Consider the following 17,036-nt stretch of genomic DNA (forward strand, 5'->3'; position numbering starts at 1 on the left):
CACGGAAATGACTGTCATGAAGGAGGAAGTTTGTGCTCAGAGGTCCCAAGAAGCAGGAGGCAGGCCACCCAGGGCCCCACGAGGAAGCACCAGGGTCTGTCAGGAGGCAGAGGCCGTGAGGGGAAAATGTGGGCAAGAGTTTTATTGTGGTTTCTATGGGAGGAACAGGTGAGGCAGGGTCTGCAGGCTTAAGTTTGGCTAGTTTGAACAATTTCAGCAGGCCCTAGGGCATAGGGGCTGTCCCTGGTTATCTGGTCCCTGGCCCTGGGGTGATTAGAGCAGGGGGATGGTGGCCCAGAGTGAGAGCCCCATAGAGGAGGTGGGGGTGGTGGGATTGGTTGGTTTGCTCCCGGGGTGAGTTGTTTATCCTATCTGGAACTGGCTAACTCTAGGGGGACAGTCCCTCTAGGGTCAGCAAGGCCCAGATGTCAAAGCATAAGAACATAGAAAACTAAAAATGTGGTTAACAAAGTGTAGACTATTTCTGGACCACCCTGTTCCTTTTAATCAATCTGTCTTTATTGCTGTAGCTTTATAATAAATCTTGAAATAAGGCAGTATAAGTTCTCCCACTTTGTTCCCTTTCTCAAAGTTGTTTAGGCTGTTTTATTTCTTTCATATTTCCATACACATTTTAGAATCCACATAGCCTGTTCTGATTTTGATTGAGATTGCACTGAATTGATAGATCACCTTGATGCAATTGACATCTTGTTGAATAGAAGCTCAGAGGGGACATCATCCTTAGCTTTGTTCCTGATCTTGAGGGTATCCGTAATTCTCTCACCGTAATATATGATGTTAGCTGTGTATTCTAGCTGGAGCTCCTTTGTCAGGCCCGGAAAATGCTCTTAACAGTCTGGGTTTGCAGAGAAGTTTTTCATGAGTGATAATTGAATTTTGTCAAATGCTTTTTCTGCATCTATGGAGACAATTGTATAGTTTCCTTTATGAGTCTGTTTATATGGCCCACCCATATAACTTAGTTATATTGATTTTAAAAAAATATTAAACCAATTGCATTCCTGGGTTGAAATCCACTTTGTCATAACGTATTTTTTTTATATTACATGGTTTGATATGCTAAAATTTAAGAATTTTTGCAACTATATTTATGAGGAATATTGGTGTGTTTACTTTTAGTGTATTTTTCTGGTTTTGATATCAAGTTAATATACTTGCCTCATTGAGTTGGGAAGTGTTCTCTTATATTAAATTTTCAGGATGAGTTAGTAAGGAATTTGTCTTATTTTTTCCTTGAATATTTGGTAGAATTCACCACTGAAGCCATCTTTTTTTGGTAGGAAGGTTTTTAACTTGAGTTCAATTTCTTGAATACATATAAGGTTATCTATAACCTTCTTGAGTGAGTTTGGATAGCTTGGTTCTTCTAAGCATTTGTTCCCTCTATGTTATTAAATTTATGCCATGAAATAGATCCTAACATTCCCTTATTACATTCTGTTTTATTTATTGATTGATTGGCACGAAATTCACGTAACATGCAATTAATCATTTTAAAGTGTGCAGTTCAGTGCATTCACAGTGTTGTGCAGTTACCACCCAGTTTCAGTCTTTTTCAAAACTTTTTCATCATCCCAGAGAAATGCTCCACACTGATTAAGTAATCACTTTCCATTTCCTCTTTCCCCATCCCCTGGACACCACAAATCTGCTTTCCGTCTCTTTGGATTGACCTATTCTGGGTATTTCATATAAATGGAATCATATAGTGTATGACTGTTTGTGTCTGGCTTCTTTCATTTAGTGTCATGTTTTCAAGGCTCATCTGAGTTGTAGTGTGGATCAGTACTTCCTTTTTTTTAATGGCTGCAGAATATTCCATTGTATGGATATATTACAGTTTATCAATTCATCCATTGATGGACTCTTGAGTTGTTTCCATATTTTGGCTATTGTAGAATAATGAGGCTATGAACAAGTATCTGTTTGACTCCCTGATTTCAGTTCTTTTGGATGTGTAACTTGATGTGAAATTGCTGAGTCGTGGTAATTCTGTTACCTTTCTGAGGAATTGGCAAACTCTTCCATAGATGCTGCACAGCTTTACACTCACACCAGTGATGTGTCAAGGTGCCTGTTTCTCCATGTCCTCACCAACACATGTTCTTTTTTTTTTTTTTTTAAGATTTTATTTATTTGACAGAGAGAGAGACAGCTAGAGAGGGAACACCAGCAGGGGGAACGGGAGAGGGAGAGGCAGGCTTCCCGCTGAGCAGGGAGCCTGATGTGGGACTCGATCCCAGGGCCCTGGGATCATGACCCGAGCCGAAGGCAGACGTTTAATGACTGAGCCACCCAGGCATCCCAACACATGTTCTTTTCTGCTGCTTCGATTATAGCCATCCTAGTAGGTGTGAAATGGTTCCACATGGTGGTTTCGACTTAACTATCTTTTTAGTGGCCTTCGTATCAGTAGTAGTATTCTATTTATCATTATTGAGACTGGTAATCTGTGTCTCCTCTCTTTTTTTCCTGGTGAGTATGGCTAGATGTTTATCAATATTATTGATCTCAAAGAACCAATTTTGGATTTCATTAATTTTGTGTATTGTTTTTCAATTGAAGTATAGTTGACACAGTATTACATTTGTTTCAGATACGCAACATAATGATTTAATAATTCTGTATTTTTTTTCTTAATTGCTTTTCAGCTCATTTATTTCTATTCTTAATTTTTTTCTTCTGCTTACTTTGGACTTAATTTGCTCTCTCTTTTTCTTTCTAGTTTTATATAGTAGAAGCTTAGGCTATTGAAAACTTTCTTTTTTCCTAATCTAGGCATTTTAGTGCTATAAATTTTCCTCATGGTACTGCTTTTGCTGTGTACCACACATTTTGATATGTTGTGTTTTAATTTTTACTCAGGTAAAAATGCTTTCTAGTTTCCACTCTGATTTCTTCTTTGATTCATGTGTTACTTATAAGTGTTCTATTTTTCTGTTATTGATTTCTTTTTTTTTTTTTTTAAAGATTTTATTTATTTATTTGAGAGAGAGAGAATGAGAGACAGAGAGCAGGAGAGGGAGGAGGGTCAGAGGGAGAAGCAGACTCCCTGCCGAGCAGGGAGCCCGATGCGGGACTCGATCCCGGGACTCCAGGATCACGACCCGAGCTGAAGGCAGTCGCTTAACGAACTGAGCCACCCAGGCGCCCCTGTTATTGATTTCTGATCGAATTCCATGGTGGTCAGGGAACACACTACATCTGATTTCAATCTTTTAAGTTTATTAAGACTTTTAAAAATGGCTCAGAATATGGTCTTTGAAAATATTCCATGATCACTTAAAATAATGTGTATTGTTTTGTTATTGTGTAGAATGCTCTGTAAATGTCAATTAGGTCATGTTGGTTGATAGTGTTGTTTGAGTCTAAATATCCTTTATTGATCTTCTGTTTAGTTGTTTGACCCTTTATTAATATGTAATGCCCTTTACTTCTGATAGTATTCTTTGCTTTGCTCTGAGACCTACTTTTTCTGATGTTAATATAGCCATTTCATCTTTCTTTTGATTAGGGCTAGCACGGTACATTTTTTCCAATCTTTTTCTTTCAACCTACTTGCATATTTGTATTTAATCTTCTGGGTTTTTTAATCCACTCTTAAGATCTCTTCATTTTAGGGGCACCTGGGTGGCTCAGTCGTTAAGCGTCTGCCTTCGGCTCAGGTCATGATACCAGGATCCTGGGATCGAGCCCCACATCGGGCTCCCTGCTCTGCGGGAAGCCTGCTTCTCCCTCTCCCACTCCCCCTGCTTGTGTTCTCTCTCTCGCTATGTCTCTCTCGGTCAAATAAATAAAATAAAATCTTTAAAAAAAAAAAAAAGATCTCTTCATTTTAATTAGGGTGTTTATACCATTTATATTTAATGTGATTATTGATATGATTATGTTTAAACCTATCATTTTGCCATTGTTTTTTTATTTGTCCCAGTTGTTATTAGTCCTCTTTTTCTGCTTTATATTGGACTAAGTACTTTTTATTTTTATTTTTTAAAAGATTTTATTTATTTGTCACAGAGACAGAGAGAGAGAGAGCATGTGCACAAGCAGGGGGAGTGACAGGCAGAGGGAGAAGCAGGCTCCCTGCTGAGCAAGGAGCCCAATGTGGGACTCAATCCTAGGACCCTGGGATCATGACCTGAGCTGAAGGCAGACAATCAACGGAGTGAGCCACACAGGCATCCCGGACTGAGTACTTTTTATGATCAATTCTAGCACCTTTGCTAACTTATTAGTGATATCTCTTCAAGAGGTTGCTTGAGATTCATTGCATATATCCTTATCACCATCTGGTTTCAAGTAATATTATACTAATCCACTTAAGAGTATAAAACCTAACAACAGTATACTTCCATCTCACTTCTCTTGGCATTTACTTTTACATTTTATAAACCCCATCCTACATTGTTATTATTTTTGCTTTAAATAGTCTGTTATCTTTTAAAACAATCTTAAAATTAAGAAAAAGGCTTGTATATTTATTCATGAATTTTGTTTCCGGTGCTTTTCATTTCTTTTTGTAGGTCTGGATTTCCTTTTGATATTGTTTTCCTCTTGTGTGATGGACTTAGTTTAATATTATTTGTAGTTAAAATGTGTTGTTGATGATTTATTTTAGCTTTTGTTTGTTGGAAAAAGTCTTCATTTTGCATTTGTATTTGAAAGTTATTTTCATTATGTATGGTATTTCAGGTTGACAGTTTTGTCCTTCATTACTGTAGAGATATCATTCTACTGGTTTCTGGCTTGCATTGTTTCTGAGAACTCCTCTGTCCACCATGTCTTTGTCTCTCTGTACATAATGTTTCTTTTTTGTCTGGCTGTTTTTAAGATTTTCTCTTTAGGTAAGCTGATTATGATGTGCCTTGGTTTAATTTCCTTCACGTTTTCTTCTGCTTGGGGATTGTTGACCTTCTTGGATTTGTGGGTTCATAATTTTCATCAAATTTCAAACATTTTTTTGTCGTTATTTTTGGAAATATGTTTTTTGTCCCATCCTGTCCTCCCCCTCTGGATCTTCAATTACATTATACTTACATAATTTGTGTGTGTGTGTGTGTATGTGTATCCAATTATATTTCTGCTTTTTTTGTGTGGGGGGAGTCTTTCTTTACATTTCATTTGAGATAGTTTCTGTCTGCTCAGATTGTTTTGTTTGCACATTGACTAATCTTTCCTTTTGTAGTATCTAATGTGATGTTAATCCCATCAAGTATATTTTCCATTTCAGATGTTTGACTTGGGCTTTTTAAAATTTTCATGTCTCTCCTTAGTATGTTGTGCTTTCCTCTATCTTCTTGAATATATACAGGGTCTTTATAATAGCTATTTTAAGGACCTTGTGTACTAATTATTTCCTTGTATTTTGTATTGATCAACTGTTCTCATTATGAAATATATTTTCATGCTTCTTTGCATGCCTGGTAATTTTTGAATGCGTGAAAGACATTGTATATTTTATGTTGTTGGGGTCTGTATTCTTTCAAATATTTTAAACTTTCTTGGAGAAATGCATTTAAGTTACTTGGAAAGTTGAGATCCCTGGGTGATGTGTTGTTGGACATTGTTATGCAGTACCTGGTTTAGTACATCAGCTCAGTTGGTGGTAATATGGCCCTGCTGCTAAGGCACTGCTCTTCCAGATGCTCAGCCAGTGGCCCCATGTGACAAGGTTTCCTCATCTGGTTGTTGGAAGTGTGAACGATTCCTAGAGCTGTCAGAGCCACAGCTGCTGTTTATCCTGCTCTTTCTGTTGGCTCCTTCCTTGGCCTCAGATAGATTGCTCATCCACACATGCTGATGTGTGTCTAGGTTAAGCCTCAAGTTGATTCACCCACAGGTCTCTGGAGCATTTCTCTCTGCAGCTCTCTCCTTTTGGGTTCTCTACCCTGCTAATTCTAGCTGCTCTGTGTCCCTGAATTTCAATTATTTTCTCATCTCAGGACTCCCTTGGCTTTGCCTGGGTTCCTCCTTCCTGCAAGCTGTAGGCTGGGCAGAAACTTCCCCCAAGCTGTAGGCTGGGCAGTCAGGATGCATCACATTTGTTTCCTTCCTTGGGGATCATGTCCTGTGTCTCAAAACCCTGTCTCATGTCTTTGGTCTGGGTTTTAATTGTCAATCTGGTCTGTGTGTCTGCTTCTGTCTCAGCTAGAAGTGGATGGACGTCCTCTGTTAGGGGTTTCTACTCTTCCTCCGGTCTTCAGTCATCACTGTATACAGGCCTTGGGCTGCCTGTAGGAGCCTTTGGTAGTGCCATTTACTTACACATTAAGTCTTTGCAAAGGCAGAGTGCCTTGTCCTGTCCAGGTAAAGCACTGTTCAGACTCGGAGCTGAGACCACATGGTGCCCTAGGGGTCCCACCTACCCGCCCCCCCCACCCCCCCAGTCTTCTCCTTACCACTCCCCATGGGCCCAAGGGATTGAGAATCTATACTTTCCCAAACTTTCCCAACACTTTCAATCAGCTTTCCGACTGTGGGTCAGGGTTTAGGGGAGTCTGGGGCTCTGAGCATGTATCCGTATCTCAAGTTCTGAACTCAGTTTAGAATCTGACCTCTTTTATGGAATTTTTTTTCTTCTGGAAAACTGCCTTTGACCTTCTAAATAACTGATTTATGAGTACATTCTTTTAATAAATTCCTTTGGTTTGATAAAATTTGGCATCTAAGGTGGTACATTATTCTTTGGGTTATTTTCTTTGTATGATTTCCAATTAAAATTATTTTTTTAACCCATTTACAGGGCTATCTACAGAGAGAGATCTTCACATGGTTCCATGTAAGTAGTGCCTCTTATAATGCCTTTATAGAGGTTTAATTTAAATTCAGTGATTCTAAGTCAGTTGATTTTTAAAGTCTTGAAGCCATGTGTCTTGCTGCCTCTCCTTATGGCCTGGTTTCACATCACATGAGGGACCTTTCACAGGTCAGAGAGCACTAACAGTGTCAATGATTTGCATGATTTCTTTCTGACTTTTGTAGAACCAAGATTTAAGAAGAAGCCGTTTTCTCCTTTTCTGTTAAACATTTTTCTCCACCTTAGCCTGACCAAACTGTCCAGCAGGGGGCCTGAGGGCCGGTGTCAGGGTGCACTGCTGGACACGTGCATTAGTCCCATGCTTCCGCAACACACACCAGCCAGCAGCGACAGGTGTGTGCTGTGGCCGTGGTGGTGAGCCCAGGCTGTGGCCTTGACTCCAGTTTTGCAAAACCAACTTGAAATGATTCCTTTTAAATCCTTAAGATGTCTTTTCCTAAAGCTTATAAATGTTGTTTTCTAAAGGTTTTCAGCAGGAAACGCGATTTTCAGCAGTCTCGCGTGGAATCCTACTGTAGTCATGATAGCAGTTTGTTAGTGAAGTGCTTGATTAGTTCTGGCTTTGTTGATCGCGACACTTCCCATCTGATCCCTTACTCCATCCTCACAGTGCCCTGGGAGGTAGCTACTGTTGTTCTGCCCCCTTTCCAAGGCTCAGCGACATGACACCAGTGTGTCATCAGTGGTGAGACCAGAATTTGAGCCCAAGCCTCTGACCTCATGAGCCTGAGTCCCTTCACAATGGTAGGATAAGCAGGAGCTGCCTTGTTGGTAAGACATGGGCTCTGAATTCAGTGTCTGCCCTTCCTGGTGGTCTTGATGGCAGCCCCAAGGAGCCACCCCGGAGTCCTCAGCTGATCCTGGTCAGAGAGCAGTAGCGCCACAGTCCCCCAAGCTTCCAGAGCCTGTAGCCTGCAGCAGGGGCCGTGACTTAATCAGCAGCCCCCTTGGGAGAGACAGTGGTGGTGGTGAGGAGTTGGGGAACACTAGATACCTAGGGCTGGAGGGGAACTGGAGTCCTGACTGCTATTAGAAGAGGAAAGTTCTTAATAACAAAGCGGAACAAAGGCCTCGTTTGTTCTTTCATTCATTTAGCAAATATTTACCAAGTGCCTGTGATGTGCCAGGCACTTTTCTGAAATCCCAGCTTCCTTTGGCTCATACCCATGTGGGGCTTACAAAACATAAATATACTAAGTAAACACATCATAGTGTGTCAGGTGGGCATGCTGGCCGTGGAGGAGGGAAAGGAGGATCAGGGGTGTGGGAGTGCTCCTGCAGTTTGACTAGGCCCACCCTGACAAGGGCCATCTGAGCAGAGCTTTGCAGGAGGTGCAGCAGCGAGCCCCGCGGGCACTGGAGCACAAAGGGCTACAGGCCGAGGGGAGCCATGTGTCCGGCGTGCTCATGGAGCATCGGGGAGGCAAGTGTGGCTGGAGCAGTGTGAGTGAGGGGCAGGGGGCAGGAGATGAGGTCAGAGAGCAACAGGGTGCATATCAGAGGCCTGAGGCCTGTTCTCACTCTGCAGGGCACGGGGGCGGAGTGTGGGAGCAGTGAGCCCGGTCATCTTTTTTCTCTCAGTGCTGGATTGTTAAACTAAAGCTGTTATACTACTTGCTTCTTAGAGGACATCCAAATCCCCACTGGCTTGGGACCAACTCTAATTGTGCAAATCCGGATCTAATTCTCACAGACATCCCGAGGGGAAGGCCTCTGGAATTCAGGCATATAAACAACGCCTTGTATGTACTGGGCCTCTTTCCCCCTTGGATTTGGTGTCATCCAAGTTTCTCCTCCTGGCAAATGGGGAACCTGGCTGATAGTTCTGGAAATAAGCAAGCATGCTTGGGTGGGGGGGACTGGCTCCGAGTGACACCCTGTCTTGTGTGCACAGCACCTCAGGCTCCCAGCGAGGAGAGGAGGCCCCAGGCTGCTGGGCTGAGAGGCTGGGACGAGCAGCGCAAGCTGGCTGCCAAGACCGTGATTCTGGAGGGTTGCAGCACAGATTCTGGGAATTCCCGGAGGCATGGTTAAGTCAAGGCAGTGAGCTTTTTAGAGGTCACCTGTGGCCTCTCCTGCAGGTGAGGAGGGAGCTGTTAGGAGCATTGGGCTGGTTGGAGCAGAAACGGCTGATTCCAATCCAGCCAGTCCTGCAGTGCCTTCCTGTGGGCTTCCTGCCGAGCTGGAATGGAGCTCATCGGCAGAGGATGTTTCCCAGGGGAAGTGCAGCTTTGGAAGGACTCGGTTTTCCATTTGCACATCCCTGAGAACTTTCCACACTTCCTTAGAGTGAGGTGAAGGGCAGTCGTCTGGAGTAAAGCCGCTTCTGTGTGATGGCTGTGCTTTGACAGGGCCGGGAGCCCCGAAATCCCACTTAGTTTTGCAGAGGGGACAAGGCTCCCACAGCTACTTAGTAGCAGAGCCCACTCGCTGCGCATCTCCGAACCGGGCCTTCGACCACATGAAGATCAGGACATTAAGAGACAATGCTAACAAGACTATTGAAATTTTTATTTACTTTGAGGTCTTTTATTTTCTGTAATATTGACTTGGTTATTTCATTTGTATAGGGTGTTTTTCTGCATTGCCTTAAGATAACAACTCATTGCAGAATTGGAAGATTTGGCAAATATGAAAAAGAACTTTAAATCTCACCTGTAATGAGTACAGCTAGGAGGACTGGGACTGCTCCATCAGGGCCCTCCTTCCCTGCTGTGTCCTTCTTGATGGTGACCCTGCTTCCTTCCTATCTCGGGTGGGTTGCCTGGGGGGCCACCCTACAGAGGGTCTCAGAGCCCACCCCAGTCCTGGCCATACCTCCCTAGTAGGTTTGCTTGGATCGGAGGCAGTTCTTGTACGCCTTTCTTCCTCAGATTCCTAAATCTAATCAGACCTCAGTCTTAGCTGATGGCCGTGCCTCATAGTTCAAGGAGAAAAAAGGGGCTTCACTTTCCCATCCCCCCGATGCAGCTGTCCTGCTGTGCTGCCCCCCGCTGGGTCTCCCTGCACCTGGGGCTGCACAGGGGCCTTGCTCCTGCCCCAGTGAGGCCCTCTCTCCTCTGCGTCTCAGTTCCTTCTCCCTGGCAGGCCACTTCTGTTGGCATCCAAGATAACTCGGTAACTCCCATCTTAAAATTAAAAAAACTCCTCCCTTGATTTTCAGCCAAAATGGCAGATTGAATTCAGAGCGACCTCTGCTGCTTAAGAACCCACTAAAATGACAGGTGAGATATTTTTAAGAGGAAGAGGCCACCAAGAGATGGAGAGGAGATGACAGGATTTTGGGAGTTCAGGAAGCAGATGGACAAACAGAGGGACATAGCAGATCTGAGAACAGAAAGTGGGGAGGCTTGCACACACTTGTGCTGGGGGGTCTGGAACACAGATGGATTGCACTGCAGACAGACCCCCAAGTCTCAGGAATGACATTGCCATGTACCTCTGAAAATGAGGGGGGCAGTAACGATGGGGCTGAAATTGGAAGTTGGTGGAAAGCCTGTTTAGAAAGCAACCAGGTTCTCAGCCCTCCTCCCCCACCCAGCCTGACAAGCCCCTCCTGCCTCTGGCTGAAGCTCGGCTTCCTCTCCTGGAGGGTGAAGTAGGCGCCTGAGGACGGGTGGAGGGGGAGACTGTTCTACAGGGAAGTGGGGCTGTACCCGAGTGGGTGATGGAGCAGCGTGAACCCGGCCTCTACCCTGTTGGCCCCCAGAATGCTAGGCACCTGAGATGGCTTTTGGATGCCGCTGAGTGGAGCAGCCATTCTGGCGGTGGAGCAAAAAACAAGCTCCTCGGCTGTTTACTGCTGTGCTGGAGGGATTGGGGGGTGATTTTCCTTGGCGAGAGTTTGGAGGCAAATTAGCAGCGAGTACACAGAAAACTAAGCAACCAAAAGAGGCCCTCACTCACTTCAGGAAGCACACACCTTATACTAGAAGGGAGGCAGCGTGAGGGTGCACAAGGGCTCCAGAGCCTCTGGAGGAGGACAGCACTTGGGCAGGGTGGAGGGAGCAGAGGGCTGGGGAGGGGGATTCTCACGTGTCCTAGTAGGAAGTTAGCGGAAGGTACCAAGGACTGGAATCATTGAACCCTGGAGATAAATACCAAAGAGGGGAAGATTGCCCGTGGGACAGAGGCATAGGGAGGGGAGAGGCACTGTTCACTGTAAGCTTTGTGGAGTTCTTTGACTTTTAAAACTATATACATTTATAATTTTGTTAAAAATTAAAATTAAAAGGTTATATAGCAAATATGGCTTTACCAAAAAAATTAGGAAAGCTCCCCCCCGCCCCCACCACACACACACCGCCCTCCCAACCATCTCTGCTCCTGCCTGGGCCCAGCTCCGTTGCATGGCCATCTGGTCCTCCCCAGTGGGGCTTCATCTTCACCACTTGGCCAGCTTGTGAGGCCTCTGCTTCCCTGAATCTGGTAAAAAATCTTTCTCCTCGGGGAGCTTGAGCTCTGCAGCTAACGTAGAGTGATCCCTTCTTGTGATGTGTTCTTTCCCAGGCTCCCAACCCCTGTGCTGTCCTGGTCCCACGTGTCTGTGGTGTGTCCTCTCCTCCCTCCTGGTCCCCCTGTGTGTGAGCCTTCTGTCATAACCCTTCCCCAGTGCTCAGAGAGGGCCCTGCTGATTGGTGCTCCAGGCCATGGGACCACCACACTGCTGCACACATTTGATCTCTTTCCTCCCAAACTTTGCCTCAGGAATGAAGATACATCTGGGCCCTGCTTTTAAACTGAATGGCATGCTGCAAAATGTTCCACGTTACCTAGTTTGAAAACATTATTTTTAAAAGTTTGTATGGTTTCCACTATATGGATGTGCAATCGAGCCTTGAACACATGGGGGTTAAGGTTGCTAACCTTCCTCCCACACAGTTGAAAATCCACGTATAACTTTTGACTCATCCTAAACTCAACCCACTGTTGACCAGAAGCCCTACTCATACATAAATAGTCGATTCACACATACTTGTGTGTTAGATACTGTGTTCTTACAATAAAGTAAGCTAGAGAGGTGAAAATGTTACGAAGAAATTCCTAAGAGAAAATACATTTACAGCACTGTATGGTATGTATCGAAAAAATTCATGTCTAAGTGGACCTGTGTCATTCAAACCTGTGTTGTTCAAGGAGGGAATCAACTGTAGGTATTATTTTCTTATGTCATCCCCCTTTTGTTTAATATATGTGGGTTTTCTTTGCGTCTGTCACTGATGTCAGTCATAGTGAGGTGAGCATCCTTGTGCATGAATCTGCTTTTCCTCTTCTTGAGGATTGTAGTATTTGTCCACGTAGGACCCCCAGGTCACAGGAGATGCACACTCTAAAAGAGGCATAATGTTTAATTGCCAGTTGCGCCCTGATGGCTGGACGCACCAGCACCGTGTCCCTGAGAACTGTGGAAGCTCGAGGTGTGCGGCTGCCCTCAGCTCTGCCTCTGCTTGCTTTGGCTTACCTTCTTTGGAAGCATTCCTGCCTTAGCGAAGGCGTCCTGCGGGGCTCCCCCGGCTGGGACATTGGCCTTTCACTTGGGCCTGCGGATTGGGGGGCAGTCTTACATGTGGGTAGTGATGTCAGTTTTCTTTTCTGCTTTTACTTTTTGCATTGACTTGTGTAACCCACTTGGGACTTAATTTGATATATGTTATTAGGTGAATGTATAAGTTATTTCTTTCTTACAAGTATTGAAAATACTGCTTATTGAGAAATGCTTCATTTTCCCAATGACTTGTGCTGCTACTTTTGTCCTGTAAATTGATCTTATATGAAAATATTGTATACATTAGTGTTTATTTTTGCATTCTCTACTCTGTTAGTTCTTGTGCTGGTACAACTATTTTAATTATTCTAGTTTTATGGTATATTTATCTGATTACCCCATTATTAAAAAAAATATTTTGGCTATTCTTGGCTACTCACTTTCTAGATGAACTTTAGGATGATTTTCAGGTTAAAAAAATGAATCATATTGGGATTTCTTTTCAGATAGATCAAAGCTATAGTTTGAATTGAAAACAGCTGCTTTTTTACCACTATTCACTTTCTAATGTAGGAAGATACTCTATTTTCCCATTTGTTCTAAGCCTTCAGTTGTTGTCTGTAGCTTTCTTGCTGTAGGTTTTCTCTTCTGAACCCTTTTTCCAACTTATTTTTGTTATCTGGTTATAGTAATTGGGATTTTTCTCATTACACTTCTCTAATATTTAATAATGTACAGGATACTGTCAGTATTCATGTATTTGGACATGGCTATGTATTAAAGTGCTTTTAGCTGTAATAGGTTTCTCTGCTGAATTTTTTGATTTCTTCCTGACTTGACCCGAATGCTTTCACCAGGAAGCATGCTTGCTGTGGCTGTCTGGTCAATGTTCTTCATCAGGTTACAGAAGTTCCCTTCTCTTGCTCTTCTCTCAAGTTGTTTCTTACAATCAAAAGTGAAAGTTGCATTTTACTAAATGTGTTCATTGCTGCTATTAAGATAATCCCATGATTTTCTTCTTTTGTCTCTTACTGTAGAGAATTCCATTGATGAAATTCAAAGTGTTGATTCTTGGCATAAATCCTGGTAGATCATACTGATACTTGTTAATACTCTTCCGGTTGTAATACCCTCGCAGAATTTTATTTGGGCCAGAATAAGGGTTAGTGGTAGGGTTAGGTCTGGAGTTAAGGTTTATCCTGGAATTGGGGTTAGTGTGGGCCTGAGTTACCATAAAGGTCAGGAGTAGGGCTCGCGCTAGGGCAACACTGCTCTAGAAGTTAACTTTTTTCTAATTTTTAATTTTTTTTGGTTTCATGTAAATGATAGCCTGCCCCCATGACAGGACTTGAGAAACTTCCCCTATTTTTCTATCCTTTATTTAAATAACTAATTTTTCTATTTTCTATTTAGAAAAGCAAATACTATTGGTGTAATATTCAGTAGACAACTCTGTCACAGCCTCTAAGCCCAGAGCCTGTTTTGGAGCCAATACCAGTTCTCTCGTGTGTGTGCGTGGGTTTCTTCCTGAGGAAGCAGTCCCTGCGGGCGCTCTCAGGCCCGGGGCATGCGTGCACATGCCAGGTCCCCATGGTCTCGGGCTTCTCTGGGTCTCTCACTGCCTTCTCTTTGTTTCTAAGGCTTGTTTCAGCGTTTCAGTCAGATTTGTCAAACTTGTCTTCATTTCTTATTTAGCTATTTTTAATTTTTTTTTTTTTTAATTTATTTGACAGAGAGAAAGACAGCCAGAGAGGGAACATAAGCGGGGGGATGGGAGAGGGAGAAGCAGGCTTCCCGCGGAGCAGGGAGCCCAATGCGGGGCTCGATCCCAGGACCCTGGGATCATGACCTGAGCCGAAGGCAGACGCTTAACGACTGAGCCACCCAGGTGCCCCTATTTTTAATTTTTTAATATCAGTTGTACTGATCATTTATAATTTTGTTTGCAATTTAATTTCTAAATTTAGTGCATATTTTCTTTTTCTTTAGGGTTATTCCTTTTTCTTTAGGTTATCCTTTTTCTTTCTTTCTAATTTCTTGAATGCTGCTTTCGTATATTTACCTTGTTTTCTAATGACTGCATCTCGGCTCTCAGATTTCTTTCTAGACACTTTGAACTCCACCCCACTGGTTTTGATGTGACCTGTAATCATTCAGATGCTTGTCATTTCCATGCTTCGTTCTAACATTCTGTAGGTGATTTCTCCCACTGTACTTCTGTTGTTAACTTTCTACTTTTAAACCTTCACACTCAGAGAGCGCGGCCTCCCTGAGTCAGCGAGGGTGGGCACGGGGGACAGGACCTGTGGTGACCAGAGCTTGGCCAGGCCTGGTGGTCGTGGGGCCAGGGCCTTACACAGAGGGACATGTTGCAAGTTATAGGGGTGTGGTGGGAGCACACAGAGAAGGTGGGAGAGTGACACTGAGGGCCATGGAGATGGAAACAGTGTGCAGTGAGAAGAGGCTCTGGAGTTTGGGAGACACATTAACTTCTGTATTGGGCCATAGGGAGAGATGCCCCAGGGGCTTTTGGGATCCCCGCTCAGACTGAGGGGTGGGTGTGGGGCTGAGAGATCCATGTGCTGGTGCGTGTGTCCTCGGGGCTGTGGCAGGGGAGATGAAGCTGGAGAGGTCAGGTTTGTCTCTCTGTGTAATGGTCCCTGGTGGGCGGGCTGCGCTCCAAGCAGCCTCCTGCCCCACAGGTCATCCTGGCCCCGGGCTCCAGGCAGCCTGCCCTTCTGCATGGGGTGTGCCTCCTTCTGTTGTCAGGACCTCCAGCTGAAACAAGCGCACGTGTATCTGGTGTGTTCTCGAGGGAAGGAAAAAGGGCACAATGAAGGGCAGCAACCACACTTTCAGGGTTTGAAGGCCCAATCAGGCCGACTTGCATCACGGTACATGGGGCCTCTGTCTACCAGTAGTGCGGTGTGGTGGCCCCTGCTTCCGCGGAGGCTGGACCATGCAGTCCTCTCTTAGGCAGCCCTGTGCTCCATCACAGTTGTGGTCACACAGGAGGGAGCAGGGATTTGGGGGAGCAGCCAGCTGTCAGCCACCAGCAAGGATGAGGACCGAGTGAGAGCCTGGGATCACCCGTACCGGAGCTGGGGGCCTCCTAGCAGGGGGGCTACTTGGTTTAAAAGGTGCATGTATAGCCCATGTGCTGTTAGGTCTAGGAGGGAGCTAGATTTGGGGGTGCTGCCCACACCCACAGAGAGAGCACTGCCCATAGGCCCACCCCCCACGCCAGGGTCCCAGTGCATGCAGGGTGGGGGCAGGGAGGGGCCCCATCTCATTGTGGAAATGTGTGCCTCAGGAACAGAGGAGAGGGACAGCACCGTGGAGGTGGTGGCTCTTTGGGGAAGGTTACTTTACATCGTTTCGGAGAGAGGTGAGTGATGGGCCAGTGCTCGTGGCTGTGGAGGCCGCCAGCCAGCCTTCCCTTCCTGCTTTTTATTTAAGGTGGGCATGGGACGCCTTGCTGGAGGGCTCTCAGGGAGAATCTGTGCCACAGTGATGCGTGAGCTGCCCTGCTGGGCCCGCAAAGACCTCAAGGCACCCGTTTCTCTGCTTGTGTCCTGCGCTTGGCTTTCCTTTCTGATTTGGTTGAGTGGTTTTTATTCTTTGCCTCCTTTTTCCTCTCATGGGGATGTTGGAGAGTGCTGTCCTCCCAGAGGTTCAGATGCATTGCAGCCTGGCAGGAAGGGGCCGATCGTTTTTCACAAGATGACTCATTCATTCCTCCCTCTCTGCTGTGTTGCCAGGCTGTCTGGCGGCCCCGCATGCAGACAGTGATGGATCTGGAGCACTGTTATCGCTGGTCCGTGGCGACCAGGGACGGCGTGCGGGGGGTGGAGGACAAGTCACCCTAGGTATACACTTAGACAAGGGCGAGCTAGCCTTTCCGGATGCTTCCTTTATAAACATACCTGCCATTCAGTACAGACATGGGGCCTTTACTGTTGTTCTTTAGCCAGGCTGGGTTAGGTGCACCCAGGTGTGGTGAGCTGTGCCCCACCTTCCGCTCTGGTTAAGGGCGGCCTGATGTTTCCTACCCTGGGGAATGTCATGCGTGGTCACAGGGGCCAAAGATGCTTCTACTTCTCTGCTTAAACACGTTCATTCTGCTGATTTCAAGCCTGTGTTTCTCCTTTCTCTGAAACTCTGGTGGTACTCACGAGTTCCACCCTTTGATTCAGTGCACACTTCCTACTTGAGTCATGGAGGCCGCCTCGTCTTTGGATATGACGGGTCACCAGTGATACATTCCAGTAACATGGAGCTGGCAAGAGGCTTTCAGTGTGAGCCTCTACCTCTTCTAGGTGCTCTGGCTCTCACGCTCTCTCAGGACACAAGTCTGCAACCCCACAGCTTGGTTCAACCTGTAACTGAGTTCATGTGCTTGATCCCACCCACTCGTCTCCCTCCCAGCTCTGCCTCCCAGCAGGCTGGTTAGGAGCCTGCGTCTTACCAGCGCTGCTTCCATGTGCCCCGTCTTTGCAGAGCCTGGGCCTCAGGCCAGATCTCCTGGGGCTGGCGACAGCTGGGGAACAGCTGCTACCGGAGCATGGCAGTGAGCTGTCCTCATCACCCCTTGTATCAATTTGGCAGAACAGGGGCGGAAGTCATGGGAGGAGAAATTTGTGGTAGGAGCCCACCTGGGCTGGTGGCGTCAGCCTGCCTGGGGCTCCAGGGACTGCATTCTGCTTCCAG

At 45.4% G+C, this 17,036-nt stretch overlaps 1 protein-coding gene across 3 annotated transcripts in view; it reads left to right on the plus strand.

The window, feature by feature from the left end:
* The window catches only part of PCBP3 (poly(rC) binding protein 3), a 241,354-nt gene that overhangs the window by 59,033 nt on the left and 165,285 nt on the right, over positions 1-17,036 (plus strand). For 2 of the 3 annotated variants that reach the window (XM_081800930.1, XM_081800927.1), the window contains exon 2: positions 6,767-6,802. The exons of the other annotated variant lie outside the window; for it this stretch is intronic. The gene's annotated coding sequence lies outside the window, so the exon portion shown is untranslated. The remainder of the gene's footprint in view (positions 1-6,766; positions 6,803-17,036) is intronic. 3 annotated transcript variants of the gene reach the window in all.

Source organism: Leptonychotes weddellii, chromosome 1, assembly GCF_054177405.1.
Source record: "Leptonychotes weddellii isolate Sample4059 chromosome 1, ASM5417740v2, whole genome shotgun sequence".
Taxonomy (NCBI): Eukaryota; Metazoa; Chordata; class Mammalia; order Carnivora; family Phocidae; genus Leptonychotes; species Leptonychotes weddellii.